Here is a 9328-nt window from a genome sequence, read left to right as displayed (position 1 = left end):
GCCCCACCCCGTTCCTTCGTCTCTCTCAGAAAGGACCCCAAACCCCTGAAACCCTAGCAGCCGCCCTGGTGCCCCTTTCCATATAAATCCGGCGGCCAGGATGCCGGTGGCTACCATAGTTACACCACGGGACCTACGAGCCACCCTGAACACAAATCCCTAACCATTTAACTTCGAATCACCTCCAGGGTGCTCGAATCTTCGATCAAATATTCGAGCCAAAACCTTAAGTCACCGGATGAGTCCCAAATTCACCCTAGTCACTCCCCTAACATCCCTCAGACCCTAATCAGCTTTGGTTCCGGTCAAATACAAGCAGAACTTTTCAAATCCCAAATCTGAGTTCAAGAACCCTAAAAAACCAAACCTGTTTTGTTTGAGGTAAGTTTCCGATGTAATCGTCTTTTCTTTCCTCTTGTTTAGGTGTTATGCATATGTTTGTGGATTTGTTCTAGATTATTTTTTATTATTTTCTGTCCATCTTCAAAGACCCTTTTGTTTGGTCGATTTCTTTTCTCAAATGTTAATTGAGTGTTATAAGATGTTTGTTTGCTTCGACTGATGCTGTCGACCAGTTAAGTTTCATAAACTCCATGTTAAATGCCCCGAATGTTGAAATAAATTTGTGCCTTGTTTAGTCTGTGTTGTTTGTCAATTAATTGTTACGTATATTAGTTCGTATAGTCGATTTGAGTAACGTCGTCAAATAATTAAGTGTCGTAAAGTTCCATTATTATTCGAAAAATGCCTGAATCACTCAGTTTGTTCTGTCTTGAGTTTAGTTGATTAGCGACTAATTAGTATACGTTATAACTCGCAAAGTCGACTCGACACATGTTGTCGTTTGTTTCACAGTATTAAAATGGTGAACGACCTAACTCTTACTGGCTGATTTAGTTGAAGGGTTGTGTTGGACTGATTATAGGTCTGTTTGTTAGCTGTGGGAGGGGTTCTCTTCAGAGTTGTGAACGACCTGTTTGTTAGGACTGACCTAACGTCATCAAGGGCCTTTTGGGTAATCTTGGTTGGGCAAAGACTGATTAAACATTCAGGATTAATGGGCTATCAATTGTTTAATCAGAAATACTATTAATCTAGTATTAGTGGGGACAAAACATAAGAGTATGGGAGTTTAATACTTAACTAAACCCATGACTCTTGAATAGAGAAATAGGCCAGGCGTGGGGAACCAAATGACTTGCATCAAGAAGATGCTTAGGCCTGGGGAATGAAGGGGATGGGCAGACCTTAGGCTGGAAATTCTAGGCAGACCTGAGGGGGTTCTCTTTTAGGTTATAAATAGAGCTATTTTTAGCTAAGAAAGGGCTGGACTTTTAGTCTTCAGAGAAAAAAAAACAGAAAGAAATTTCAGAATAATGTGAATGAGTAATGTCTGAAAACTGTATAAGAGTTCAAGTTGGTCAAGCTGTCTTTGCTGATTGTTGTTGGTTATTTGCCGAGCTGTTGGTGATTGTTGAACTGTTGGTGTTGTTACATTGAATACTCTGGTTTTCTGTTGGTTCACCATTCTGTTTTTCTGGGATTGCTTGTTTGTTGCTCGACCACTTGTACACGATTAATAGTGTCCATGTAATTTGCAAGTTGAGCATGAATACAAAAGAGAAGAGTTGAAGATTGTTTATTTTAGACATAGCCTGTATACTGAATATCACGGGATGTATAGTAGTTTACATTTCTGTTTGGATACTTGAGTTAGCTCTCATACATAGCAAATGTCAATTGTAGGGTAACTTGATATTTTAGTATGTGTGTAGGTTGATAGATGAAAGGTTTGACAGTATAATAAGCTATAGCTCAGAAGTTAGCTATGTCGGTGATTAGCATGTCCATTAAGGCATGAAAATTATCCATCATTAGTTAATCTCCTTCCCTTTTGATAAACTGCCTTATTATAATTGATAAGCCACACCTTTAGAACAAAGAACATAAGTTTACGGTCTCAACCTCATGAAGGTCGAGCCCAAGTTGAAACGGACCAAGCAGGTCCTCGTCGGAAAATCAGTGGCCCAGGCCTGGCCAATCCTACATAAGCTGGGTTTGGGCCCATGAGCATTCGATCGCTTGCCCGTAGGCGAGGCCCTGTTTCTGATTTTTGTAAAAGCATTCGGAATCCTGCTATAAATAACCTGTAAACATGTAATTAACTAGGGCTATTTCTGCTTCCAATTAGTAGAGACAAACGCGACAAGAAACGTAGCTACTATAGGGCATCCTTTTAAAATGAAGACGAGATGAGCCTCGACAAATAAAAACGCACAAGCTGCGGGGCCCTCGTTAAATGTATATATCAAAGCACTTAGCTTCCAGGGCGGGCCGTTTAGCAAATCTCACGGTCTTCCCAGAATAATAACGCGATAGTCTTTTTAAGCGCGTATTTAATAATGTTATCTCCTTAAACTCGGGTGCACATTTATGTGACCCAAATCCAAATCTCAACGGAATCGAAAATATGTTTCTAATCACGGGCACATTGATTGTGGCGTGGTCTGAGATGCATTTCCATGACGTTGTAAATTCCTTTTAATAATAAATGGGACGAGCCTCGACAAACAAAAATGCACAAGGTACGGGGCCCTCTAAATGTACATATATATTAAAGTACTTAGAATTCGGGACAGTTCGTTTAGCGAATTTTATGGACTTCCCCAAAATAACAATACGCTAGTTGTTTTAAGCGCGCTTTTAATAATTCACTTTCCTTAACTCGGGTGCAAATTTATGTGACCTAAATCCAAATCTCAACTGAGTCGAGATATGTCAACAACCACGTGTGCATTGATGTAACGTGGTTCAAGATATGTTTTCACGACGTTGAAATTCCTTGTAAAAAATAATAATAATAATAATAATAAAGCGGTTAAAAGATAAAATTTGCACATAAGTTCATATTTGTATAAAATCAGATAATCAAGCCGAATATAACAGTTGAGCGACCGTGCTAGAACCACGGAACTTGGGAATGCCTAACACCTTCTCCCGGGTTAACAGAATTCCTTATCCGGATTTCTGGTACGCAGACTGTAATATGGAGTCATTCTTTTCCTTGATTCGGGATTAAAATTGGTGACTTGGGACACCCTAAATCTCCCAAGTGGCGACTCTGAAATAAATAAATCAATCCCGTTTCGATTGTCCTTTAATTGGAAAAAACTCCCTTGCACCCTAGCGGGTGCGGAAAAAGGAGGTGTGACAGTTGGACCTGAAGATATAATTGTGTTCTAGTGATGACTATCACTTGTCCTTGGTCGTATTATATTCGAATTATGTTCGTTTACATTTAAGCAGTGGTTGTACTTATTTCAGTTCAATCTTGTAAAAATCTAAATCTTAGAGGCTCACGATTTGTACTACCAGTCCTTGGAAAATTCTTTGTATAAAACCAGTTGTATTATCATTTCTTATCTTAATAAATCTTATTAAATTGGATAGTTGATAATTGGCTTACCTAGTAGGTTGGATTAGGTGCCATCACGGCTAGTTAGATTTTGAGTCGTGAAATGCAAGCTCTACAAAAGTATACTGAACATCCCTATACAACAATATCTATAAAAAGGAAAATAAAATAGAACTAGATAGAGGGTGACTTCGAGGCCTAAGGACACCCGCATGTATACCTTGAAGTCTCTGATCCAAGCTCGACTCACCGGTGCCTAGGCTGGTATGAAGTACTCGGATCTGCACAAAAGATATGTAGAAGTGTAGCATGAGTACACCACAACGGTACCTAGTAAGTATCAAGCCTAACCTCGGTAGAGTAGTGATGAGTCCAGGTGAAGACACCTATTGGAATAAATAAGAAAACTGAACAGGTATATGACAATATCATAATGAAAAATAATGAAACTGATACAATAAAGAAATATAACAAGAATAGCTACACCGAACTAAGGCAATTAAGACATCGTGGAAGAATACACTTAATAAGAATGCCAAAGAAGCAATGCAACAAAACACAAGTGATGTAACGAAAGGTATCAACAAGAATCATTACCGAGGTACTGCCTCGTAGTCTCACTCCACAAATCAAATCACAATTTTTCCTTGTATCACTGCAGGATCCTTGCATTGAGTTTTGAAAATCATTTCCCCAAAATAGCTACCCGCTTTTTATCCCATCTTATCACATCATGTGACTTCAAGTATTTCCCCTACTATCAATACGCGTATCAAGCCCACCTTATCTCACTGCATGCGTTTCAACCCCAATCTGTATACCATCGCATGCGTATCAATATCACAACATATCACAAATTGCACCTCAAGTGCCCAATACCTCAACTTACCAAAGAAGTCAACAATAATAGTGTTTCCACAATAAATAGCCCAGGGCTCAACCATATTATATACAAGGATCTCAACAATAGCAACCAAAAGTGAATAGCTCAACAATAATGGTATTTCAACAACTTTATAACTTTGCCCTAATGTGAATCATGGCCTTTATAACTTCAACAGCAAAATTCAATAATAAGATATTCCAAGAAATAATAACTCCAAGTAAAGGAGCTCAACGTTTAAATAATGAATAAGGAATTAAGAGAACAATAACTTCAACTAAACATGTAAAGACAATTACCAAGTAAGAGATAAGACAAGTATTAATGATGTCAAGTAAAGCATGTGAAGATAGACTAATACTAATAAATATAACATGTTATGGAAACTCAACTAAAGGCATGGAAAGAATCTTCATACCCATTCGATAACGAGTTCAACCATACAAAAAGTACTCGAATCCGATTTCAAATCGCCTTTCAAATCCCCACAATTTGGTCAAAGAAGTTTCACAATTTTCCCTCAAATTGACCAACTCAAATTACTAATTAAATGACGAAAATAACAATAGATTCATGTATAATAGCCAAGTCCGAGTTACAATCACTTACCCCGAGGATTTCCTTGAAAATCCGTCGAAACATCGCCACAAACTGAGCTCTCTAGGTCAACTGATGAAGAATAGAATTAAACCCTCGAACAAACCCTTTTCTGCCCAATGATTTTCGCAGCTGTGGGCATACTGTCACACCTGCGGAAATATCCATCGCAGTTGTGGCTCCCACTAAGGTCAGGTAGATTCACTTTTGCAGAGGATAACGCGCACATGTGCTTCCACTCCTGTGGAACATAGGCACACCTGCGCACCCGCATCTGCGTAGGGTCTCCGCTTCTGCAACCCCAGGCCTGGGATAGACCTTTCCTCTTCTGCGATGCTTAAGTCACACCAGCGAATTCGCACTTGTGGACACTTCCACCGCAGGTACGATGACACTAGAACAACTGAAGCTTCAGCAAACAACTAAGTCCAAAATTTGTCCGATTTCAATCCGATTCACACCCGGGGCCCCGGCGACCCCGTCTGAATGTACCAACAAGTTCCAAAACACGTAAAGGATCTACTCAAGGCCAAAAATCACATCAAAAAACATTGATTCTATGAATCGCAAACCAATTCAAGCCTATTGAAACTATGAACATCCAACTTCCAATACTAATGCCGATTCATACCAAAACAACTCCGATTGACCTTAAATTTTGTACACAAGTCATAAATGACATAGCGGACCTATTATAACTTTTGAAATCAGAATCGCACCCTGATATCAATAAAGTTAACTCCCGGTCAAACTTCTCAACCTTCCAAACCTTCAACTTTCTAACTTTCGCCAATTCAAGCCGAAACAACCTACAGACCTCCAAATCAACATCCGGACACGTTTCTAAGTCCAAAATTACCATACGGAGCTATTGGTACAGTCAAAATACCATTCCGGAGTTGTCTACATAAAAGTCAAACTACGGTCAACTCTTTCAACTTAAACTTCTAACTTTGGGACTAAATATCCCATTTCACTCTGAAGCTCACCCGAACCAAAACCAAACACTCTGACAAGTCACATAACTACAATATAACATAGAGGAGGCAATAAATAAGGGAAGGAGGCTAAAATACTCAAAATGACCGGCCGGGTCGTTACATCCTCCTCCTCTTAAAACAAATGTTCGCCCTCAAACGAATATAGATACATAACTGAAGTGGTGAAAAGATGAGGATAACGACAATACATATCGTGCTCGGTCTTTCAAGTTGCCTCCTCAACTAGTTGACCACTCCACTGAACCTTCACTGAAGCAATGCTCTTCGACCTCAACTTTTGAACCTGCCTGTCCAAAATGGCCACCGACTCCTCAACATAAGACAAATCCTTGTCCAATTGGACTGAGCTGAAATCTAACATATGGGATGGATCACCGTGATACTTCCGGAGCATAGAAACATGGAATACGGGATGAACTGTAGCTAGACTAGGTGGCAATGGAAGCTTGTAGGCCACCTCACCAATCCTCTAAAGATTCTCAAAATGTCTGATATACTTAGGCTCAACTTGCCCTTCTTCTCGAACCTCATAACACCATTCATGGGAGAAACTCGGAGCAAAACCCACTCTCCAACCATGAATACAACATCACGAAAACCGACATCGCCTCCAATGCAAGGCCTCATATGGAGCCATATGAACATCGATTGGTAGTTGTTGTTATAGGCAAACTCCGCAAGCGGCAATAATTGATCCCAAGAACCTCCGAGTATCTATAAAAAGTAAAATGAAATAGAACTAGATAGAGGGTGACTCGGAGGCTTGCAGACGCCGGCAGATAAACCTTGAAGTCTCTAATCTAAGCTCGACTCACTAGTGCCTAGGCTGGTATGAAGTACATGGATCTGCACAAAAGATGTGCAGAAGCGTAGCATGAGTAGACCACAACGGTACCCAGTAAGTATCAAGTCTAACCTCGGTAGAGTAGTGACGAGGCCAGGTCAAGACACCTACTAGAATAAATAAGAAAACTGAACAAGTATATGATAGTATCATAATGAAAAATAATGAAAAACATACAATAAATAAATATAACAAGAATAGCTACACCGAACTTAGGCAATTAAAACATCAATACACTTAATAAGAATGCCAAAGAAGCAATGCAACAAAACACAAGTGATGTGACGAAAGGCATCAACAAGAATCACTACCGAGGTACCGCCTCATAGTCTCATTCCACAAATCAAATCACAGTCTTTCATTATATCACCGTAGGAGCCTTGCATTGAGTTTTGAAAATAATTTTCCCAAAATAGCTACCCGCGTTTTATCCCATCTTATTAGATCGCGTGGTTTCAAGTAGTTTCCATACTAGCAATACGCGTATCAAGCCCACCTTATCTTACTGCATGTGTTTCAACCCCAATCCTTATACCACCGCATGCGTATCAACATCACAATATATCACAAATTGCACCTCAAGTGCCCAATACTATAACTTGCCCAAAGAAGTCAATAATAATAGTGTTTCCACATTAAATAGCCCAGGGCTCAACCATATTATATATAAGGATCTCAACAATAGCAACTGAAAGTGAATAACTCAACAAGAATGGTATTTCAAACAACTTTACAACTTTACCTCAATGCAGATCACGGCCTTTATAACTTCAATACCAAATTCACCAATAAGATATTCCAAGAAATAACAACTCCAAGTAAAAGAACTCAACGGTTAAATAATGAATAAGGAATTGAGAGAACAATAACTTCAAATAAACATATAAAAACAATTAGTATAAAACAAGTATTAACGATGTCAAGTAAAGCATACGAAGATAGACTAATAATGATGAATAAAACATGTAATGGCAACTCAACTAAAGGCATGGAAAGAATCTTCATAGCTAAAACCGGTCAATTGCCACATTTAACCCGTGTACACATTTGTCACCTTGCGTACACGGCTTCCACGTATCACAATTAACACAAAACAACACCAATCCTAAGGGGGTAATTTCTCCACACAAAGTTACGCTAGACACCTACTTCAAAATACGCTAACTTAATCCACTAGTAAGCCTTTCTCACGATTATCCAACTCTGAACTACTCGAATCTAGCCAATACAACTTCATACAATAAATACAAACTATAGGAAGCTATTCCGAATAATAAAGTTGAAATCTTTAAAGAGAAACAAAAATTCAACTCAAAACGTTAACCCCGAACCCGCATCTCGGAACCCGACCAAACATGAAATATCCGAATACCCATTCGATAACGAATCCAACCGTTCAAAAATTACTCAAATATGACTTTAAATCGCCTTTCAAATCCCCAAAATTTGGTCTAAGAAGTTTCACAATTTTCCCCAAATTTTCCAACTCAAATCACTAATTAAATGACGAAAATAATAATGAAATCATGTGTAATAGCCAAATCCGAGTTACAATCACTTACCCCGATGATTTTCTTGAAAATTCCTCGAAATATCGTCACAAACCGAGCTCTCTAGGTCAAATGATGAAGAATGGAATTAAACCCTCGAGCACACCCTATTTTGCCCGGCAATTTTCGCTTCTGCGGGCACACTATCGCACCTGCGACCCCGAACCTGCGGAAAAATCCATCGCAGGTAAGGTTCCCACTGAGGCCAGGCTGATCTGCTTCTGTAGAGGATAATGTGCACCTGTGTTTTCGCTCATGCGTAACAAGGGGCAACCCTGCACAGGGTGACATGCGGAGGGTCTTTGCTTCTACAACCCTAGGCCCGAGCTATCCCTTTCCTCTTCTGCATTGCTTCACTAGCACCAGCGAGTCCGCAACTGCGGCCACTCCCACTGCAGGTTTGATGACACCAAAATAGCTGAAGCTTCAACAAAGAACTAAGTCTAAAATTTGTCTGATTTTAATCTGATTCACACTCGGGGCCCCGAGGACCCCGTCCGAATGTACCAACAAGTTTCAAAACACATAACGGATCTACTCAAGGCCAAAAATCACATCAATCAATATCGATTCTACGAATCGTAACCCAACTCAAGTCTATAGAAACTATGAACATCTAACTTTCAAAACTAACGCCTATTCATGCCAAAACAACCCCGATTGACCTCATAAATGATATAACAGACCTATCATATTTCAACTTTCGGAATCGGAATCCGACCCTGATATCAATAAAGTAAACTCCCGGTCAAACTTCTCAACCTTCCAAACCTTCAACTTTCTAACTTTCGCCAATTCAAGCCGAAACGACCTACAGACCTTCAAATCAACATCCGGATACGCTCCTAAGTCCAAAATTGCCACGGAGCTATTAGGACAGTCAAAACTCCATTCCGGACTCGTGTACACAAAAGTCAAGCTACAGTCAACTCTTTTAATTTAAACTTCCAACTTTGGGACTAAGTGTCCCATTTCACTTCGAAACTCACCCGAACCAAAACCAAGCACCCTGCCAAGTCACATAATCACAATATAATA

Source organism: Nicotiana sylvestris, chromosome 3 (assembly GCF_000393655.2).
Source record: "Nicotiana sylvestris chromosome 3, ASM39365v2, whole genome shotgun sequence".
NCBI classification, from domain to species: domain Eukaryota; kingdom Viridiplantae; phylum Streptophyta; class Magnoliopsida; order Solanales; family Solanaceae; genus Nicotiana; species Nicotiana sylvestris.
This window is presented reverse-complemented; position numbering follows the sequence as displayed.